Here is a 23,986-nt window from a genome sequence, read left to right as displayed (position 1 = left end):
TTAGTCCATATCATGTTGACGAAGTTGCGTGGCTTCGGCCGAGGTCGGTGCATAAAACACAGATCCAAGCGGCATTGTAGGTTATACGCATAGCTAGAGGCAGTGTTTCGTAGGCCGTAGGGCTGGACCTGGTGGTTCTCCATCGAGGCTTCGTACTCGGAGAGCCGGAGACACGTTGCGGAGGCTGGCCGATAACGAGCGGAGCGCCCTTCAGGAGTAGATATGACCACGAGATCTATACCAAGTTGTGCAGGACGACTGGTCTGAGCTAGTTGGGTAGATCTGTTGTGGGGAGCGGTTACCTGCTCGTTAGGTTGACTTTGAATCATACTTACCAGAGCTAGGGTTTCAGCAAGTTTGGTGCTGACCCGATCGATGGAGTCGAGCAGGTCGGTGTTGTTGATCTGCTTCCCTTTGTAGCGGAGAAGCGGACGATGAGTCATCGGTGTGGCTGAAGATGATGCAGGCGTGGTTGGAGCCAGATGTACCGTGGTTAGAGCCAGATCCATCATGGTCGGAGCCGTACCCGTCATGGTCGGAGCCGTAGCCAACGCGGGTGAAGCAGTGGTTGGCGCAGACTGAATCCACGCCTCCTCCGTGGCCATGGCGATGAAGTCATCGGAGCTGGTGGTCCAGGTGATCTGGTCGATGGTGAACATGAGGCCGTTCAGCATAGCCATGGAGCCAGAGACGATGTCCATCTTGTTTGCTTGGAGAGCAGTACGCACACCCCCTACCTGGCGTGCCACTGTCGACAAAATATGGTCGGCAGTCTACCTAGGGGTATGCCCAAGGTAGTAGATTGTCGGCAGACAGATGTGCAAGCCACAAACAAGATGGTGACGCAAGACAGACATGAGGTTTTATCCAGGTTCAGCCGCCCAGAAGGCGTAATACCTACGTCCTGTGTCTGATTTGTATTGCTGTATGTCAATGAGAGATGATTTTTAGAGGGGTCCCCTACCCACCTTATATAGTCCGAGAGGTAGGGTTACAGATCTGGAAACTAATCCTAGCCAGTTACAATTGCCATATGTGGCCGGATAAGGATTCCTATTCTAACCGACCAGGATCTTGATTGATTGCCAAATCCATCTTGACTCCTTGTGCGGGACTCCGATCAGGTTAACCGGGCCGCACGTCATCTTTTGGTGGACCGGACCCACCGATCCGGGCCAGCCCAAGCATAGCCATAAGGGTATAGGGGTTAATACCCCCACAAACTCTGACTGAGTGAAGATATATTTCAAACTTTTGTAATCCGTATAGATATGACAGATATTGCCCAATAAATAATGTCGCCAAACCTTGAGTGCATGAACAACAGCGGCTAATTCAAGATCATGGGTGGGATAATATTCTTCATGCTTCTTGAGTTGTCTGGAAGCATATGCTATGACTCTACCTTCTTGTATAAGAACACAGCCAATACCAATTCTAGATGCATCACAATAGATATCAAACGGCCTCTCGATATCCGGTTGTGCTAATACTGGTGCAGTTGTCAGCAACTTCTTTAATGTTTGAAAGGCCTTCTAACATTCTATTAACCATACAAACTTAGTTTGATTTTTTAGCAGTCCAGTAATTGGCTTCACAATTCTGGAGAAGTCAGGGATAAATCAACGGTAATAACCTGCCAACCCCAGAAAACTATGAACTTGATGAACAGTGGTAGGTGCTCTCCAGTTAAGGACTTCTTCTACCTTGCTCAGATCAACAGCTATACCTTTAGCAGATAACACATGACCCAGAAATTGTACTTCCTCTAACCAGAATGCACATTTACTGAATTTGGCATATAATTGGTGATCTCTTAATCATTGTAGAACAATGTGGAGATGTTCCGCATGTTCCTCTTTGCTCTTAGAATAGATAAGAATATCATCAATGAACACCACTACAAACTTATCCAACTCAGGCATGAAAACTGAGTTCATCAGGTACATGAAATGAGCCAGGGCATTGGTCAGCCCAAAAGACATGACTAGATACTCATATAGACCGTATCGGGTAGTAAACGTTGTCTTCGGCACATCTTCTCGTCTGATATTAATCTGGTGATAGCCTGATCTCAAGTCTATCTTCGAGAACACCTTAGCTCCCGCAAGTTGGTCAAAAAGCAAATCAATTTGGGGTAAGGGGTATTTGTTCTTTATGGTGACTTCATTTAATGGCCGATAGTCAATACATAACCTTAAGGTTTGGTCCTTTTTCTTCACGAAGATAACAGGGCATCCCCAAGGTGACGAACTGGGTTGAATGAAACCCTTGTCTAACAACTCTTGTAGTTGGATTTTTAATTCTGCTAGTTCTTTGGGTGGCATCCTATATGCTCTTCTAGACACAGGTGCTGTTCTTGGTTTCAGATCAATTCTAAACTCTACATCTCAGTCTGGTGGCAGACCATGAAGATCTTTGGGAAAGACATCCGTAAATTCACATACCACTAGAATTTTCTCGGCTTCTTCAATAGTAGTTGCACAGACTGTTTCCACTGTACTCTTAGGAAAGGGAAGTTGGATGAGAAGTTAGGTTTTGCTGTCAGGTGCATTTACCCTTATGGTTCTACATAGGACATCTATGATAGCCCTATGTTGGGTTAACTAGTTCATACCAAGGATCACATCTATATCTTGATCCTTTAATATCAGCATATTGGTAGGGAACTCATAACCTCCCAAATCAATAGGTACATGCTAAACTACCTCCCTTGTACAGATTCGTCCCCCGGGCGACTGTATATGATATGGTTCTTTTGTTTCCCCAATAGTTATCCCATGCTTCACAACAAATGTACGATTGATGAATGTATGGGATGCACCAGAATCAAATAAGGTAATTGCAGGATGCTTAGCAATGGGAAACATACCCATCATTACTAGTTCTCCTTCTAGAATAGATTCCACCTGAGTATAGAAGACCCTTCTAGTTTTCTTCTTAGCCTGACCCTTCTGACTGTTCTGAGCATTGCCCTTGTACTAATTCTGAGCTTGAGTAACAGGGGCTTTAGGTGCATCAGGATTATTCTTCCTAGGATATGGACATTCTCGGGAAAAGTGTCTAGGTTTACCACAATTATAACATGGATAATTGTGATTCTAGGGAGTAGCAGTGCGGTTTGCATTATTTGTATTCTTTTGCTACTGTTGTGCTTGATGAGGATAAGGCGTATTAGTTGCAGGGCGAATAAAGATTTGATGCCTGCTTTGGCTTTGTTGTGGGTGGAATGGTGCACGGCCATGATTCTGAGGATGGTAGACTATCTTTTGATGCTTTCCACTCGACGATCCGGAAGCAGATACTCTCTTTTTCTCCACCTCCTTGTGTTGGCGGTAATTCTCCTCTGAAGCGATAGCAATGTTGACTATCTCATGATAAGTTGTGTTGCCACAAGTTGCCATCATGGTCTAAAGTTTGGTGTTCAGGCCTCTTAGGAAATGATTCTTCTTCTTCCTATCAGTATTTACATACTCTATAGCATACTGTGATAGGTGATTGAAGCGCCCAACATAGTGCATCACCGGGTGCTCCCCTTGCTTAAGAACCAAAAACTCTTCTAACTTCATGGTCATTACACCATCTAGAATATAGTGTGCCCTAAAGGCATCCTTAAACTCCATCTAGGTGATTTGGTGACCAACGGGCTGTACAGCTTCCAAATTTGCCCACCAGGCACCAGTAGCTCCTCGGAGTTGCTGTGCCGCAAACCTTGGTTTCTGAATCTCGGTACAGTGAATCAGCTCAAACTTTTGCTCTATTGTCCTAAGCCAATTGTCAGCTTCTAAAGGCTCTTCTGCCTTAGAGAACACAGGTGGACGTGTGTCAGTAAAATCAACATAGGTTGACTCATCATTTCCATTATTACGGCGGCCACGATTAGGGTGTGGTGCTTGTTGGTTCTGAACCAATTCCCTTAACAACGTAGCATTCTCTGACGTTGCATTGACGAGTGCGGCTATGGCATCTGCCATAGTTGGAGGCATTGGTGGAGGATTTGGGATATCATCCTGGTCATGCGAAGTACTTGCACTGGCTCGGGTGATAGGACGAGGCATCTATTAGAGAGACATGTGTATTTACATTATTTTTTTATTGAAAGCAGTTAAAAGGTTTCATGCTACAAAGGGTTACTTATTTATATTACATGTCTTGTATCCCACAAGACAACCCTGGTTTACTAGAAAAGCAGTAAAGGAACTATTACTACTCCAAGCTCTCAATCATAGGCGTCCGTGTCCATATCGGACGAAACCTCATCTTCATCTGAGAAGTACTCTAATTCCTCAGGGTCCTCCTCCTCTTCTTCATCGTGGATTTCTCCTAGATCCATAATCATTTCTTCATCTGTAACTTCACCATCCCCATGAGGAGGATGAAGTTGAGCGTACATCATGTGAACATTCTCATGAAGAATGGCGTTGTCCATCTCCAGGTCTTCTACGTAGAACTCCAACTCATGGATGTGTTCATTGGCCGCATCCTCTCGTGTCCAGGCTTCATTTCGTAACTCGGTGTTTTTGGTGATGTCCCTTCGCATTTCAACCAGCTTCTCTTGATCTTTGGCATGAGCTCGACGAAGAGTGTTGAGCTCCATGGTAAGGTTCTTGATGTTGGTGGGATTGCTTGAAGATCCTTCATCTCCTAAGGTCCTAGAACTTCCTCCACCAAGCTCATCGTTTCGCGGTGCCAACTGGTGATGAGGGACTCCATGAGGTCTGGTGGACTTGCGTGCGGTTATTTTGGTCTTTGCCATAGCCTGTAAAATTTAGGGTAGGACTATAAGAATAGCTTGAGGATAATGGAGGTTAGCAAGAATGGGATTGACATTACTTACCCAACCACTTTTAAGGGGAATTATTATGCAAGGTGTTCAAGCATGATGCATGAATCGATCTTACGAATCTAGGTACAAAAGATTTATATAATCAAAAGTATTAGATTTTTAATACATAGGACAAACCTAATCATATTATCCGCCATGATCTTTCAAATAAGATAGGATTGAGGCTAGATTATAGGTAAGAAGAAAGAAATTTGAACTTTAAAATATCAAGTTTACTTTCTTTGATCCAAATCAATTTGAAGGTTTTCCAAAGTAACCTACAATGATCTTAGATAGGACCTGCTCTGATACCAGCTGTGGCAGAACCTCCTAAGAAATCGGACCCACGTGCATCTATCGTTGTCTCAATAGACCTCTGATAGCGTACACGAGTTCCCAACAACTTAACAGGTCTGTCGGGTGTCCTCGGGAAACCCGAATCATCCATGAATCTTTTCCGAATAGGATCCCAATCACAGACATTGTAGATTACAACAGTTTATTCAAATATATACATCAGAGTAAAATATAGCGGAAGTCTTACGATAACATAGTTTACAAACCAGTTGTTTCAAACTTACAAAACCATAAGTGACATACAACCATAGTAGCGGGATAATATTACATTAACTTTATTTATCATACAAACTAGTGCCTTATCCAAGGGCCATTCATCATTCCTCATCGTCATCGACTTCAAACACTGACATGCGGCAGGGACCAAAACAAGCCTGCGCATGTGACTCACCTGCAACAAGGGTTAACAAACCCTGAGTACAAAAGTACTCAACAAGACTGACCCGATGTAAAAGGGGAGTGAAAGACTTTAGAGATGCAGGTGTTTGGGCAAGGTAAGGATGTAGCAAGATTCAAAAGTTCTTTGCCAAAAGCTTACTATTCTTGATTCTATTTTCAAGTTTTACCCCTAAATCTTCTTAGTTCATTATCTCCAACTAAGTGTTCATATCCCATGTTCCAATCCTTTTCATTCCATTCATTTTCTCAAATTTTAGTAATTCACCAGTCCTGCATTGCTTCTGTAATGAATCAAGTCTCCATATCTGTGGAGCACCGGCAATTCGAATTGATTCAAGTCCCAGCTGGGGATTCCTTATCACACAACATATGTAGAACTTAATCTTGCATACATCAACCTCGCTACCGGATCCTCCTATACTAAGTCGTCTCCACGCCACCCGAGAGCACAGCACACCTCAAATCTGGCCACATTCTAGCCATGAGGGTACACGCTACTCCCACCATCTCTCCACTCCCAGTGCGTGGGCATTTGTCTTAGTATCGGATTAGCCGAAGTAGGCTTACCGGAGTATGTGACCAGTACTACAAAGTGTCTCGTTCAGAAGATCCACAATGAGTGGCCTTTAAGCGACATAGTCGGCAACATTACCCAACATTCAAGATAAGTCACCCGACTAGTCTCTAGTTCATTCTATCTTCTTTCTTTCTTTGGCCAGTATGCCATCTTTGATAGTATCGAAACTTTTACTTTGAAAGCCTACCATAAAGCATACTAAGCATTCTACGCCTTTGTAAATGAAATCATCTTCAAGGATGGTAAACAATTAACAAGGTAGGCAATGCATCAAGTAGGTAACATTTGAAATAAACAACTTAATGCAATAGGTAAAATAGGTGATAAACTTTTTAAAGTAAACAAGGTAATGGTTTAATGCATAAACCGGGGCTTGCCTTCGTTGACGATCTCGGGTTCCGGATCAGTACCACAAATATTGAATCCCGAGGCAACCGAGGATCCTTCCACAACTTGTTCAACTAGGATCGGTTCACTCTTGGATTCTACACGAAATAATAACATATGCTTCAACATAATGATAATGTAAACATGATGCTTTCATGGTACATGAAATATAACAACACCTCGAATACAACTGTCCTTCACGGTACAGTTGCAAGCCAACAAAACCGACTTGCAATTCTATCATCAAGGACCACACAAGTGACTTGACCAAATTGATCTTGAAACCCTACTGGTCACAAAACATGACCAAAACAAGATCAAACTCTAACCTAACACTTAGGGTTTATTTTTATTCATTTTTTAATTAATTTGGAAATAAGCCCAAAAATGAACTTGTTCCAAATGACCTCAAAATTTTATGTAAGCTTCCTCATGACAAATTAGTGTACCAAAACAAATTTCACAATTTTTGGAATTATACAGTGGCCTACAAAAATCATGGAAATTACATTTATCAATTAATTGAGCAATTTTCATCACATTCAAAAAGTTTTATAAATCAATATTTCATATTTTTCCTAAATAGTATTCATCACAGAGAGGTCACACAAAAATTTCATAATTTTTGGAGCTCTAAATAAATCTACACAAAAATAACAAAAATAGACAGTATTCATCCATTTCTAAAAATAGAAAAATTCCATTTGAACTACACAGTCGCTGACATACGGGACCCACTTGTCATCCCTAACCTCCGGCTTTGACCGCGACGACGACAGCATTGACCGACGCTAACTCATCGACGGTGAGCTCAACGGCGACGGCCAAAGTACCAGAACGTTCACAACGACTAGGCGCATCGATCTGTGGCATTATGGAGGTTGATTACGACACGAAACAAGGCTGATGCTGGCCATGGCGGACGCGGTGGCATGGTAGCGCTACGCTGGCAAAACAAGGTCGGTAATGGTGAAACCAAGAGTCTAGGAAGCATCAGTAGCTCACCCCGAACTTGTTGAAGCAACGAGCGAGGCTGGAGAAGCTACGGTGACACGGTTCGACGGTGACAGTGATCACAGCGGAGCAGACCTCGTCGATAACGGTGTTCCGGTGACTGTTGTGGGCAAAATGACCAAGCAAGAACGGATTAAGCACTACAGCATCGAGACAAAGCTGTAGAGACAACAATCAAGGGCAACGGCTCACCAGATGATGCTGGCCGCGGTGAAACGGAGCTTCGGTCGAGGTCGCCGGCCACGAGGAAGAAGAACGTGGACAGTGAGTTCTCGGTGAAATCAAGCTGTAGCAATAGGTCGGTTGGAGGCGCAAGGAGCAGGTGGAACTAGGTCACTATTTTGCGGGGGCTGGCTTGCGCTGAAGAGGCGAGGGGAGCTCGCCGGAGTTGAGGCGGCGGCGTCGGGAAACAGAGGAGAGGAAGAAAAGCAGATAACGTTGTCGGGGCTTTATAGCGCGGCCAGAGGAGTGAGGGAACGACACGCAGTGAGCTTCCCGTGCTAGTGCGAAGCCAAGGGTGGCCATGGGCGTGCCTAGAAGGCCAGAGAAAGGACGCCGGCGGTGGGGCGGTGGTCGTGCTACTATTTAGGAGAATTACAGAATTGCCATCGAGTTCATTTTGCAAATTACTCATAAATTTTCTAAAGAAGTTGAAAATCTCCAAAAATGAAAGTTGTTCAAAATCAAAAGTTCAACAACTTTGCTTAAATGACCATTTTCAAATTATGCCTCCATTTTGAAATTTGAATTTGGGGTGCATTTGGGCATTTGAATCATTTCAAAATTACTCCAAATTTTATATGAAAACTTTAAAAACTTTGAATACCAAAGTTGACCCTTATAAAATAAGCTTCAACTTTGCTTTTTGTTACACCCCCAAATTCCAAATGGATTTTGAATTAGACAAAAGGGGCAAAAAGGACTTTTATGGTTTGAAATTGAATTCAAATTTGATTTGTTTTCCTTTTTACTTAACTTTGATTTTTGACCAGTAACATGGCCCATTAGGGTTATTTGAGTCAATTGACACATGGTCTCACATGATCACATGAAATTTGACCCTTGTGGTCATGATCTTTATTTAAAGTTTTGGATCACATACATCACATAAAATAACAACTTATGAAATAAAGCTTATTTAGTGAATGCATTCAAAATCTTCTACTTTATGAATGCTTTGCAATGCATATGATGACATGTCAAGTTTTAGTGCTAGGTCAAAACACCAAAGGTGTTACAACTACCCTTTGAAGCATAGCTACTACAAAAGGAAGCCTACTGGCTAGTATGAAGAATGAGTTACTCGCATATCTTACCACCCAGCCAATGCCATTTCTACACATTAGGGTTCAGGTATGACCCTTCATGGGCAGACATTGATAGGCACCCAAGAAGAACTAACATGGGACTACTAGATGTGCCACCCTACCAGCCATCATAAGACTTCTTCTAGTTATAGTTCTAGACACCTCTACTGTGCACAACTGTAGGTTTACCCTACCTCTAAACCCTCTCACAAGAGTTCATCTAGTCACTACAGCTTTTGGTTATACCAACCGAGTACTCCTGAGGGCTTGTCTACTTCGCTCACCACCATATTTACAAGCTTCAACCTCTAAGCCACTTTGCTTCTTCTACAACTGAGGTTCAAGTGCTCGCCAGGAGGGTTTTTATAGGCGTCTCAGTGTTGTCTATGTACCAAGTTCACGTGGAATACATGGATAAGCTACTGACTCCTACATAGGTTCACGTGCTACACTACAAGGGTACAGTGTGTCCCACTACATCTTTTTAGTGTATAGATGTCGACGGAATATCATCAGTAGTCCTCCGAGGGGTATCCCATGAAGGTAGATTGATCGGCAGAGATGCATGTAATTGAGAATAAGAAGGCAATAGAGACACAAGCGTTAGACAGGTTTGGGCCATTAGCACAATGTAATACCCTACTCCTATGGTCTGTTAGATTGTATTGGCTATTGTATGATATTGTCTATGTTTTGAGGGGGTCCCTGCCCACCTTATATAGTCTAGGGGGCAGGGTTACAAGTTGGTTAGATCTAGGAGATAACCAGAAAGTAATAACAAATTACAAAAATCATGGCATCATACGTATCCTAATAGATCTCGTAGTATCTTCAGGATATCTTCCCGGTGTCTTGCGGGGCACACCGAGCAGTGTCGTGCTCCGCAAGGCTTTGTCTTGTGGGCTAGGCTACCCCTAGGGGCGTAGCCCATGTAGTCTGCCATGGGTATCCGAGGTTGTACCCCCCATAGCTAGTCCCCGAGCGCCTTGTATCCATTGTGCAATGCCATCTTGTGCTTGTCTGAGCAGGTGCGAACAAAGCCAAGCAGTCAGACTCATGGTTTAACCACCGTAATGAGTCATCGAGCAGTTGTGTACTGTAGCTGACCAGTTTAACTGTCTGACCAAGCATGAGCTTTCCCAAATAAGGCTTGCTAGAAGGATGTAAGGAGCTCAAGTTCAAAATCAAAAATTTTCCCACGGTAGACCAAGTGTGCCCATTTAGAATCCAACCAAGAGAAAGGGAGATAATATTCTTCAACTTTAGGAGGTGCGGAGTCTTCCTGATTATAGCAAACACACTCACCGCAAGGTGAAGTGTGCCCACTTAGTCCCCAAGCCTGATAGTAGGTGACGTAGTCACATGGTGCCAGGGTCCAAAGTAGAAGAAAAGCAGAAGACCAGCCGAGCAGGCAGCCAGTCCCTGGGTAGAGACCTGAAATAAGAAAAACACATTCACTGCAAGGTGAAGTGTGTCCACTAAGTCCACGAGCCTAACAGTAGATGACGTGGTCACGTGGTGCCAGGGTCAGAAACAACAGTAAACAGAAGAAAGTCCCCAGTGTGGTGAGGAACTAAGTCATAGTGATTGACGCAGTCCCCGAGCCACTAGTGGAAACCTTGGAGAATCAAATCATGGAGAAAAAATGGAGCAATGGTTGTACAGTAGGAGTTACTAAACCTTAATGGATTGCGGAGAAGTTGGTGAATATTCAGTGAGCAGTAACAAATTGTGGCAAAAAATTGGCGATATGGGCTACAGATGTGCGAAAGCCCAGATAACGGCCCATCATACCACTTCAGAGAATTCGAAGAGGCACAAATCGTGGAGCGGTTTCCCAAAAACCCTTGAATGCGAAAAATGGAGGGAGTGCTTTATAATTGCGCCGCCACACTTTGCACTCCCACCTTTGCCACTTTGTCTTCCTCCTTAGCCCTCATGCTTCCCGATTCATATTCACATGTGCTTCCGTCGTCAATCCCCAACTAGATATGAGAGATGGCACCGAAGAGGAGAGTTGGTAACCCAAAGAAGGCGGCCGCTAGAGCCAGCCGTGACAATGAGTGGGTGCCATCGCTCATGGGGGAGACAGAGATCAATGGGATGGTGGAGGTGGGTGTTCTTCCTGACCGTGTCACCGCCAAATGGCGGTCGGCCAACGGTGAGCCCTACCCGATGCCGCATACCGACGAAGCCGTAGTATTTGAAGATTATTTCTAGCGTGGGTTAGGATTTCCTATTCATCCTTTCTTATGGGATCTGTTGGAGTTCTAGGGAGTGAGTCTGTGCAATCTCCATCCAAACACCATCTTGCACATCTCTATTTTTATCCATTTCTATGAGGCATATCTCGGAATTCTTCCCCGCTTCAACCTCTTTTGACACCTATTCTAGCTAAAGAAGAAGGGCAGTGGAGGTTCTAGAGTGGTCGGTGGTGTGTATCTACAACTCCATGATGGGATGGTGGGTGAGTACATCACTATATCGTTGAACACCTCGCTAAAGGGGGGGAACGCCAGGTGGTTCTACATAAAGTAGAGCCATCCTGTCATTCGCTATGACATTGACCACATTTTGGAGAACCAGAAAAGCTGGTCAGAGAAGCTGAGCAGTGCTTATATGGATCAGGTAAGGGAGCTCCTTAGCCTGATAAAGGGCATAAAGATGAACGGCGCACTAGTGGTGGCAAGCTTCATAGTGCGCCATGTTCAGCCCTGCAAGGAGAGGGCCCACGTGGGTTTTGACTTCAAGGGGGACACTAACGACACCTGGGTGAGGATGGAGAGGCTATCGAGGGATGTTGTGGTATGCCAGGCGGCTGAACTGTTTGCTCCAAATGCACTATTCAGTGTGCCAGGGCAAACAAGAGCCTTCAACTGCACGAACCTAGCTCCTTAGGTAAAAATCTCAACCATTGTTCCTGATGCTTTTTATCCTGTACCAGTGCCGAGCAGTAAATTGATTCACTTATGGAAAGACCCATTCATAGGAATGAGGGGTGTACTTCTCGGGCGAGCCTAGGAGCAATTGGCCAAAGGCAGTGGATGCCTGGCCAACCACTCAGTCAGAGGAAGGTGCAGTTAGCGCCTCGTCGGAGTCCGAAGGCGCTGGTGCTGGTTAGACGGAGAGTCCGCCCCCCCGGTGTTGGAGAAGGTTTATGGGAAAAGGGCAGTGATAGATGAGCCAGCCCCTAAGCAGAGGAAGATAGCAGGTGTAGCACCCCACAAGCCAGGCAGCATCTCACTTGGCGATGGTCAGACCACTCAGACGCAAAGCATGGCGATGTTTGAGTGGTCGGACGATGATGGGGGCTCTAGTAGCTCCTCCTCCGAGCACTAAGGCACCATCGTGCAGCACACGTGTGGAGGTGCAGTTGAAAGGAGGGGAGGGAGTCCTCGAGCAATGGGTGGAGGGAGTCCCCGAGCAATGGGCGGATGGAGTCCCCGAGTGATAGGCGGAGGAGAGGCTGACGGTGGGAGCCATGAGACCTCCACCCAGGGCACGCGGGTTGACCCTAGAGCCATGCCTAGGTGCTCAGGGAGGCAGCACCGGTTTAGAACCATGTACCGGGAGGCCGATGTGTAAGTATCCTTGCCTTGGAATCATTTTGCTATCAGATCCTTATAGTTGTGGCGATTGATGAGCTAATCTGATGCAGAGCGAGGCGTATGGAGAATCAGAATCCGTCCGCCTAGACTAGCAATCAGCCAAGGGCTAGTCCTGGCATGGAGGCCATGCCGACAGACCCCACCCTAGAGTCCCTAGGTGCTCGATGTCCTATGGAGGAGTCAACCGCCACCACTGATGGAGTTGGTGGTCGAGAACCATTGATGACGACGATGGCCAATGCGATGGAGACGCCAGGAGCGATGGTGGGAGCCGCCAAATCTTCAAAGGCGGGAGCTAGAGCTACCAATGTTGCACTAGAGTCTAGGGCGGGGAGGCCGGTGGTGCTAGAAGAGCAGGCGGCACTCCCTGAGACATCAGAGGGCGTGGTCGGACGCGCTGTGCGGCCACCGAGCCCCTAGGTGGCTCCACTAGCTACGAAGGAAGAGGACGAGGTGGAGGAGATTGAGTGTGAGGAATCACGACCTCAAGTCATCTGGATCCTCCATAAGCGGGGGGATGAAGTGGTGGTCATGGAAGAGGAGGACACCACTAGGAAGGTCAAGAGGCTAGAGTCCACCCTTTCCACAGCCATGGAGTAGATCAAGGTTAGTATTGTGTCGGTAGTGTCCGTCTTTAACGTTGGAGATTGGAGTTCTTCATAATCTTCATGCTTTTACTAGGCATAGCATGAACTACCCTACACCAGTAGTAGCTGATCAAGAGGATGGAGCCCCTTGCCAAGGAGAACATGAAGCTAAAGGAGGTGGTGAAGCTAATGGAGAAGAATGTCCAAAGGGCCCAGCGTGAATGGGATCTTGCTGAGTCCAATGCTAAGGACCTAGAGTACCAGAAGGGCATCCTATCCAAGTAGCTGGCCACCATCTCTGAGCAGCTAATGAGTCTTTCTGAGCAGCTAATAAGCATCTCTGAGTAGAGAAAAGGTATGGTGGATTAGTGAATTTGCTTTGCATTGCCAAATAGTCTTATTGTTGCTAACGATCGTTATGCTTGTAGAGCAAGACGTGGAGCTTGGTTAGTTGCAACAAGTCATCGACAACTCCAAGAGGAGGAGGTGAAGGCATCTGGGTGAGCGGAGAAGCTGGCCGAGGAGCTGAAAGGTGAGTAGTTCATGGTCGGAGTTGTTGCTGAAGTGACTTCTTCACTTGATGGATCTTTTTGGTGCTTGCAGAATACCGTCAGAGGACCAAGGCATAGTTTGATGTGCTGGAGCTAGAGGCCAGAACCTAGAGGGGGAAATTTGAGGTCATGGTTTCTGGAATCAAGCCTGTGCTCAATTGCATCAACATGGAGGTGGCTCCTCAGTTCGACGATAGGCTGCCATGTCCGGACACCATCATCGACAGATGCAAGGCGGCATAGGAGAACTTCAAGAGTTTCAACTAAGATGCCATTGTCTCTGCCATGACACATGCCCTAGCGGTGGTCCGGTCCCACTACCCTGCCATCAATCTTCAAGTGATAGGGGCCAGATTCGCCAGAGGGATGGGTGCGATGAAGCAGCAGCAGCTGGAAGATGAGGTGGAGGACGCGGCGAAGAAGCTGGCCGGCGATGTCGATCTATTCGGCGAAGTGGACAGAGAGGGCCAAACGCAATGACCTGCTCGGAGATTAACCTATACGTAATAGTTGGAGAGGAGAGTTAAATGCGTGAGGACGCAAACAAACATTTATGTATGTGTATAAATGTTGTAAAGTGACATGTGCATGTTTATGTAGTTTGCCAATATTTCTATGAAAAATCATTGTCATGTTAACCCTAATGCGGTTATACATGGTATAAGTAGTGTCCGAGCAGTTAGTTCGTTATTGAGCTCTTGGCCCTGTCTAGCCCATATTCCATAACATCGAGCGCAGAGCCCATGCACGTGTAGAAGGAACAGGCGTGACTAAGGAACCACAGCCGACCACCCATAACGCAAAGCATGGAGCACGTAGCACATGTAGGGAGAGATCAGAGATTGGGTTTTCTCCAAAGAACATAGAGCAGAACGTGTGCTGCTCGATGGTTGGCAAAATATCTTAGAGATATTTTAGTATGGAGAACCATGGTGGAGCGTTTATGGAGATCATGTATTGGAGTTTATTAAGGAGTAGCTTAGAGCTGGTGACCGCAAATGGAGATTAAATCATAGTGGAGAAATAATAGAGACAAATTATGATGACAAAAACTTCATTCATTATGGAGTGGAGAGTACATATCTAGAGTGTTTCAAGGATAGAAACGTATAAGGTGCTCGATGTGTCATGAATTGGGGATATTGATTCTGTCCAAGTCACATAGCCGGTAAGACCCTGGTTAGATAACCTCTTTGACCATATAAGGCCCTTCCCAGAGGGAGGAGAGCTTATGCATCCCTTCGGCTTTCTATTTTCTATGGAGAACGAGGTCATCGATAGCAAATAAAACAACCTTTGATATTGTGATTGTATTATCTTCGTAAGTCTTCTAGATATTTGGCCATGCAGATGCAAGTGATCAAGCGTTCTTCTTCGACCCTGTTGACGTCCTCTGTCTGAACAGCTGTGGCTTGCTCTTCGTTATAATGTTCCACCCTAGGTGCTCGGAAGGCAATGTTCGCTGGAAGTATGGCTTCTGAGCCATAGACCAAAAAGTATGGAGACACACCAGTGCTGCGACTAGCTTGAGTGCGCAGTCCCCAGACCATAGCTACGAGCTCTTTGAGCCATCTGCCCAGATGTTTTTCCTCTTTCTGATATAGCCTCTTTTTTAGGGCATCAAGGATCATGCCGTTCACCCGTTCAACCTGGCTGTTGGCTCTAGGATGGGTAATGGAGACGTATTTGATGGAGATGCATTAGTCTTTGTAGAAGTCCCAAAAATGATGAACAGTCAATGTAGTTCTGAGGTCAGTGATAATGTTGTTTGGGAGACCGAATCTGTGGATGATATCTTCGAAGAGCTCGATTGCCTTTTTAGCAGTAGCCGAAACAAGCGGTTTGTATTCAATCCACTTGGAGAACTTGTCAATGGTGACATACACATACTAGAAACCCCCTGGCGCTGGCTTGAAAGGCCCGATCATGTCCAGTCCCTAGCATGCGAAAGGCTAAGAAGCTGGGATGGTCTATAATTCCTACGCCGGCACATGTATCTGCTTGGCAAAAAAATGACATCCTTCACAACATCAGATGAGGTCTTCTGCATGATTGCCATAGGAACCAGAGTGAATTTTGAGAAGTAGTTTCACTCCCTCTTCTTGGGTGTAGTATCCCTTCCTTGGCACTTTTTCTCATCAAGTTCCCATCTACCAGCACGTAATGCTTGCTGCAACGGATTAGGCATTCAGTTTCGGTCTTGTTGGTGGGTACATTGGTGCTGGTGAGGTACTTGATGAACTATTCCCTCCAATTAGTGGCTAGCGAAGGTACTACAAGTACCAGCTGCTCGGCGGAGGGGATTTCTTGAACTTCCTTCTCTTCCTTAATGGACGACGTAAAGAGGTCGAACAAAAATCCCAGGTAGAATCATGGCGTGAGAAGAGCCTATCTTGGATAGGTGGTCGGTGAGCTAATTTTGATCTTATACCACGTGGTGGTACTTGATACCGTAGAACTTCCCTTCAAGTTTCCTAATTTCGGTGAATTATGCGTCCATCTTCTCACTGGAATAGGACCAGTCTTTGTCGAGTTGGTTGATGACCAGAACAGAGTCTCCATATACCATGAGGCGGTTGACGCCGAGCTCAACGGCTATACGGAGTCCGTGGAGACATGCTTCATATTTGGCGGCGTTGTTGGAGGCTAGAAAATGAATTTGGAGAACATATCAGAGCTTGTCCTTGGTCGGCGTAATGAACAAAATGCTAGCACCACATCGTTGATGTTGAGGGCGCCGTCGAAGTACACCACCTAGTGCTCGAGGCAAGTAGCAGGGATAGGCTCATGGATCTTAGTCCACTCAACAACGAAGTCAGCGAGCGCCTGTGACTTGATGGTAGGCCTGCTTCTGAATTTGATGGAGTAAGTGTTGAGCTCAACAGCCCACTTGATGATGCGGCCATTAGCCTCTTTGTTATGGAGGATGTCCCCTAGATGGAACTCGGTGACCATGGTGATCTTGTAATACTTGAAGTAATGGTTGAGCTTGCGCGACGTGACCAGAATGGCATATAGCAGTTTCTGAACTTGAGGATAACGAGGTTTGGACTCATTAAGGACCTCGCTGATGAAGTAAACCGGACATTGTGTAACACCCTAGGTGTTATCCTTGCATAAATTGACTTACATTGCATGAGCATGAGCATCAAGCATTCATATTAAGATTTTACATTCGAAACATGTGATTGAAACATAGGAAACATGTTTGATATTTTATGTTTCTTTGTATATATGCATATGATCATGAGTGGATACATGTAAATGGTTGATGTGAGTCACTAAAACATCATAGCTATACTTAGGATGACTAGTAAAACAATGTTCATGAAGATCACTTAGCATGATCAAGTACTGATGTTATGGGTGTTGACCTAGAGAGCTTTATGTGTAACCAATGCATGAAATGATTGTGTGACCTTACAAATAGCTTAAACATGTTTAGAATATCATTATGAACAACTTTGGTATTCATGGCTAGGGCTAAATTGGTCACTAAGTCATAGTTCATGTATAAGTCATCTTTTGAATGTAATGGGTTTGACCAAGTTTGAACTATATCATAGAGACCTTGCATGGATGTGGTCACTAAAGCAAAGTTGTAGTATTTGATAAGGGGAATAACTTTTATTTTTGGGTCAAAAAACTAGTTTAGCTCCTAAGCTGCTTGAATTAGGCTCACAAGATTCAACAATTCACTGTTTTGCAGCACTTAGAATTTTTCTAAGTCCTAAACCGGTTTACAGTGAAATAGCTCGACATTGGTAATGATATTACTCGGTATTGGTTGAGAATTAGCATATGATTCTTTATGAGTAAATGGAGCTGGTACATAGGTCTACAAGTTCCATGTAGATTGTTTGCACTATGGAGCTACGGTTTAGCAGTTTGATCGCCTTGAAATCGCATCGTTAGTCGGTTTGTCGAAGCGCTGAAGATAGAATCAAATGGCTTCGGTGGCCGACCAGCCACAGGCGCCACTCGCCGCGTGGTGGTCGGTGATGGCCGCACGCCCCATCTGGCGGTCGTACGCCAGCGTAGGGCCCGCTTGTCAGGCATCGACGGCCAGCACAACCTCAGCAACTCGCTTCAGTCACCACCGAGCCGACCTCTCACCCTCACTGCCTCCTCGCTCTCCTTTGCTCACCGCAATCACCATCGCCGTCACAGCCGCTCCGCCGAGCCCGCCTGCGCTCACTGTAACACCCCGGGTGTTTAAATATTAAAAACATGACATGTCATCATATGCATTGCAAGGCATTTGGTCAAATTGCAAACTTTGATATGCATTTACTAAAACAAGTTTACATTTGTGTTATGAGTGTTGAATTGAATTGTTTGAATCATGTCAAAATTTGGTTTGGATTTGAATTTTCCAGAAAACCCTGATTTTCAGTATTTAAACCCTACCCTGAAAATCCATTTCAAAATCTAAGCATATTTTGGGGTTGAGCACAAAAGCAAAAGTGTAGAGCCTGACAAGTTATACAAAGTTTGTTTTTGGAGTTTTTCAAGTTGTTTAGTAAAATTTGGAGTAATTCAAAAAGGCGTAATTCGTTAAATTTCCCCCATTCGAATTCAAAAGTTCATTTCAAAATCTAGACTGAATTAGGGGTTGGTTATAAAAGCAAAGTTGTAGAACTTTTGATTTTGAACAACTTTTGTTTTTGGAGATTTTTGAGTTGTTATGAAAATTTGAGAGTAATTTGTGAATTTTAGCGAATGGCAAACTTGTAAATACTGTGAACAGTGTTCACCGCCGTAGCTACACCGCCGGCGACCTTCGGTTCGCTTCCAGACGCACGCGTGGACGTCCTCGGCTTCGCGCTGGCATGGAGAAGTCTCCTCCGTGGCTTCCTTGTGCTTCTGAGCCGCTCTATTTAGCCCTGGCCGTCGCCGTTTGCCCCCGCTCCTTTCCTCTGTTTCCACCGCCGCCATTGCCATAGCTCCATTGAGCTTTTGCCGTCGAACCAGCGCCCGCGCCATCGCAGCAAAGCGTGTCCCAGCTCTGCTAGTTCCTTGCGTGTCCAACAAACCAGTCCTTGTGGCTTGTCTTCACCGGAAACTCGCGGTATGCATTCTTCTTCCTCACGGCCGGCAGCGTCCCCGTCGCGAGCACTTCGTCGTGGCTAGAAATCCACGGTGCGCCTCTGCCCCTGCTGAGTCTTGCTTTAGCTTCGCCACGATGCTGTGGTACTCCATGACCCATTGATTTCTCATTTTGACCACCACAGCTACCGGAGCATCGCCACCGACGACGATCTGCTCCGCTGTGCTTGCTCGGAATGTCGACCCACCTCTCCGTTGTTCCTCCGGCCTTGTGCTCTACTCAGTCGCGTTTGGGGTGAGTTGCTGATGCTTCCTAGGCCATATGTTTAAGCTTTACAGGTCTCACATCACCAGCGTAGCGTAGCCACACCGTCGTGGCCGCCATGGCCGGCGTAGTGCTCGGTCCAGTCTGTAGCTAGTCCAGCTTGTGCCCTTGAATGATGCGCCTAGTCGAGGGGAGTGTTTTGGTGCTTTGGCCGTCGCCGTTGGTCTCGCCGTCGACGAGATATCGCCGGTCAGCGCCATCGTTGTCATGGTCAGTGCGCGAGGTTAGGGATGACAAGTGGGGTCGGGTTGTCAGTGACTCAACGTTCAAATGGAATTTTTCTATTTTCATATTTGAATGAATAGTGATGTAATTTGTTATTTTTGTGTAGATTTATTTAGAGCTCCAAAAATTATGAAAATTTTTGTGTGACTTCTCTACGATGTGTAGTATTTATGAAAAATATGAAATAATGTTTTTCAGTACTTTTTGAATGTGACAAAAATTGCTCAATTTATTAATAAATGGATTTCCATGATTTTTCTAGGCTTATTTAATTGTCCAAAAATTATGAAATTTGTTTTGCCACTTACTTATCATGTAGTAAACATATACTAAAATTTTGAACTCAATTAGAATCAGTAGATTTATTTCATAATTTTGAATTAAATAATTAATTCATAAAAGCAAATAGTAACCTTTAATGATTTAGGTTTTGTTTGAAATTTTGATTGAGTGATGACCTTGGGTCATTTTTTGATAATGATCCTTGGCCATTGATGTATGTGTTACGAAAAAGATTTAGTTTGTTTGACTTGCAACTGTACCGCGAAGGAAAGTTGTATTCAAATTGTTAATTTTTGCATCCATCATCGAGCATCACGTTTCGTATTCTGCATCATGTTAAACATGGCATTGTTATTACGTGTAGTGAATGAAGGTGAACACGTGGTAGTTAATCAAGTTGTTGAGGAGGTTTATCCGTCTGTTGAGGTCGGATCGAATACTTGTGAAACGTCGCAGGAACCGGACTTTTCCGTCAACGAAGGCAAGCCCGGGATGCATACAACCCTACCTTGTATTTTACAAATTGATTTCGCTTTTGCTTCTCTTTACTGCATTAAGTGATTAGGAGTCAAGTGAAAAACAAATTGGTGCATTACCAACCTTGTTATTCCATATTTACCATATTACTAGTTTTAAATTCGTATATGCCTAGTTTTGCTTAGCTATGCTTAGAACGCTGAAAGTCGGGTGATTACCTGTCACCTGTGAACTTTAAACAGAATTTTGGTTAACTTATGTTATCATGTGATATGGGAATGTGGAGTAATAAATCTAGACCGAGCGGACTCGGTGCGTGTGAGCCACAAGACATGGAGGTCTTGTGAGCAGGTTCTTTCCGCTTGTGTCGATTAAGGCACGTCCGTTGTTGAATTGCATGAGGTGAGAATTTGTAGTACTAACCACATACTCCGGTAAGCCTTTACTCGGCTATTCTATTATGAGAATGGCTACTCGCGCACTAGGAGTGGAGAAATGGCGGGAATAGCGTGTACCCACGTGGCAATGGGCTAGATTGGTGGAGTACTGTATTCTCGAGTGGCGCGGACCCGTTCTTGTTTTAGAGGATCCGAGGGTAGGTTGGTATATGGAGGTCAGGGACCTGCATATGTCGTGTGGTCTGGAATTCCCAGCTGGGTTTAATCGGTTCAAATCGTCGTTGCTCCTCGATTATGGAGACTCAACTCACTGTTCATCATCGTAGATTAATAACTGGAACTCAAATAAGGCTTGTGATGGTGTTGGATATGAAGTTTCATGATCTCAACACGGATCGTGTCAGCTTTGTATATGATTTTATGAAGTTTTCTATATAAAGAATTTTGTTAAAGAGCTTTTACGCAAAAGAACTTTGATTATTGTTAAAGCTATACCTTGAATCCCTAAGCCGGCATCCCTAAGTTTATCAGTTAATATTTCGGTTAAGTCTTGTTGAGTACTTTTATACTCAGGGTTCGTTGACCCTTGTTGCAGGTGAGCCTCATGAGCAGGTCTGTTTTGGACCTTGCTGCATGACCGTTGTTCAGGTCGATGATGATAAATGAATGTGTGATCCTTGGGCAGGATGCTTATTTTGTGTGTTATGTTTATATTAAGTTTGCCACTACACTACTACTTTGATTTGTAATAATTATCAAACTTAATTTGTAAGGTTTGAAACAACTGGTTTATAAACTAAGTTATTGTAAGACTTCCGTTGTTTTTACTCTGGTCTTGATATTTGAATAAATGTTGTAATACTGCAATGACTCTATAATGTGATCCTGCTCGGAAATCATGGATGATTTGGGGTTCCCCGAGGACACCCGATAGACTTCTTAAGTTACCAGGAACATATGCATAGTTGTCAAAGGTCGTTGGGCAGTGACAAGTGCATGTGGGTCCTATAATTTAGGAGGTTCTGCCATAGAATGGTATCAGAGCGGTCGTTACAAGGTTTTTGTTGTATTGTTTTACAAAAATTTTAGAATGATTTGGATGACTAAATTTAACTTGATAATTTGGTCCAAATTACTTCCGACTTATCTTATTTAGTTCTTACCATTCCGTATTTGCTTAAAAAGGTTTTGTGTGGTGGAGTAGTAATCTTACTATGCCCTATATAAAAAATAAATGTTGTTTATGTGCATTATAAACTTTGATGTTTTTGTTTGTAAGAACAATTCATGCATCATGATTAATTCACTTGTTACTTCCTTCACCTCTTAGTCTAGAGTTGAGTAGTGAGTTTGGTTTGGTTTGAGTAATGTAATCCATCTTAGCTACTCTTTAGACTTTGATCAAATAGTCTTACTTGGATTAAATTGGCTTCCTACAGTATGGCTCGTGCCAAGATGACGCCCTGTAAGTCCACTGGACCCAAAGGAGTTCCTCGTCACCAACTTGCCCCTAGAAATGATGGTGCTAGCAGTAGCAGTTCTAGGCCTGATCCCTAGGCAAAGATACAGAGGATTTCTGTAGAATTAGCACAAGCTACTAGAGATAGGGCTTTGGATGCTATACAGGTAGGAGAATTATAGGATCAATTGAGGCGTCTCACCACCGTGCACAGGAACTGCGAAAGCATGTTAGTTTGTACGGTGGAGGGAAGGAATGAAGCTTGGCAAAGAGAAAATGTAGCTAGAGCTAGAACTCATGAGCTAGAATTCCATGTAGAAGATTTAGAAGAACATAATACTTATCTGCATGAGGAAGTTCATAGGCTTAGCAATCTACTAAATCCAAATCATGAGCCCCAAGCTGATGCCATGGACCCCGATGTCATCCTTGTTGATGATAACGAATCGGAAGAGGAAGAAGAAGAAGATCCTGAAGAATTAGTAATGATCAATGAAAGTGATGATGAAGGCGGTAATAATTCAGGAATGGATACCGAGCCTGAAGTTTGAAGTAATCACGGAAAGGAGTAGAATTGTATAATAGTTAGTTATAGTTAAGTTATGTAGTTTTGTTTTGGTACTTACAGGTTCTGGTATTTATATTAGTAAACCCTATGTAATGTGTCTGGAGTAAGCTTTTGTGCAATTCAATAAAGGCTTGTGAATAAAGTTTGGTTTGTTATGAGCAGATGCGTCGTACGCGGGGTTCGTATATTCCTGGAACTTCACAAGATGAGGATGGTATTCTAGATCCGCCACCAGTTCCAACAAATCTGGCTGATGCTATAACCGCACTTGTCAATGTGACGGTCAAAAATTCTCGTTTGCTTCATGAGATAGCTCAGAGTAATCAGAATCAGATGCATGGAAACCGTGGTCGCCACCATAACAGACCGGAGGCTACATATGTTGATTTTACAGACACAAGACCACTGGTGTTCACCAAGGCAGATGAACCATTGGAGGCTGATGACTGGCTCTGAACCATGGAGCAGAAATTTGACCTTATTCCATGCATGGAGTATTAGAAACCTGCGTTTGCCGCCCAGCAACTTAGAGGAGCAGCAAGTGCTTGGTGGGCGAACTTAGTGGCTATGCAACCAGCTGGCATTCCAATAACTTGGGCTGAGTTCCGTACTGCCTTCAGAGCCCATTATATCCCTGAAGGAGTGATGGCAATGAAGCTAGATGAATTTCTTGCTTTGAAGCAAGGAGATCAAACCATGATGCAGTATGTGGGAAGATTTAATCACCTGTCACAATATGCATCAGAACATGTCAATACTGATGCAAAGAAGAAGAGGTGGTTTATGAGAGGTTTGAATACCAAGCTGCAAACAATGATGACAACTTGCACCAATGTCACTTATCATGAAGCCGTAAATATTGCAATTGCTTCAGAGTCAAAGTATCGGCAGCATAAGAAGCTCAAAAAGAAAAAGAGTATGCTGTCATGGATCTTTTGGGGGAAATCAGAAGAGGTAGAGGGTGATTTATCATCCAGTACATCATAATCATCCTCCTTATCGTCCGCTGCAGTCCCAAGCCGGGCAACAGTCAAATGTCCGTCCTGCTATAACCTATCCGAACTCACAGTCAACCAATGCTCCTGGTGGCAATGCTCCAATGTCCTAGGGTCACAACTATCCATGTTACAATTGTGGAAGGACTAGTCATTTCTCCAGGGAATGTCCATATCCTAGGCAGGCTAATCAAAATTATCAGAAGGCCCCTGCAAATCAACAACAGGGTCAGACACCAAACAAGAACCCCAATCAGAATACTCAGAAGGGCAAAGATGAGAGGAAGACAGGATGGGTGTTCTATATTCAAGCTAGAGAAATTCCGGAAGGGGAGCCAGTGATGATGGGTATGTTTCTTGTTTCCAATCACCATGTAGTTATACTTTTTGATTCTGGCGCATCGCATTCATTCATTAATAGAACATTTGTCGTGAAGTATGAAATTTCAATTGGGGCAACAAAGGAAAGTTTCTTTATACAGTCGCCCGGGGGACGTCTATGTACTAAGGAAATGGTATACCAGGTACCCATAAACCTGGGTGGGCATATTTTTCCCACTACCATGATTATCCTTAAGGATCAGGATATAGATGTA

This window comes from Miscanthus floridulus, chromosome 2 (assembly GCF_019320115.1).
Source record: "Miscanthus floridulus cultivar M001 chromosome 2, ASM1932011v1, whole genome shotgun sequence".
Taxonomy (NCBI): Eukaryota; Viridiplantae; Streptophyta; class Magnoliopsida; order Poales; family Poaceae; genus Miscanthus; species Miscanthus floridulus.
This window is presented reverse-complemented; position numbering follows the sequence as displayed.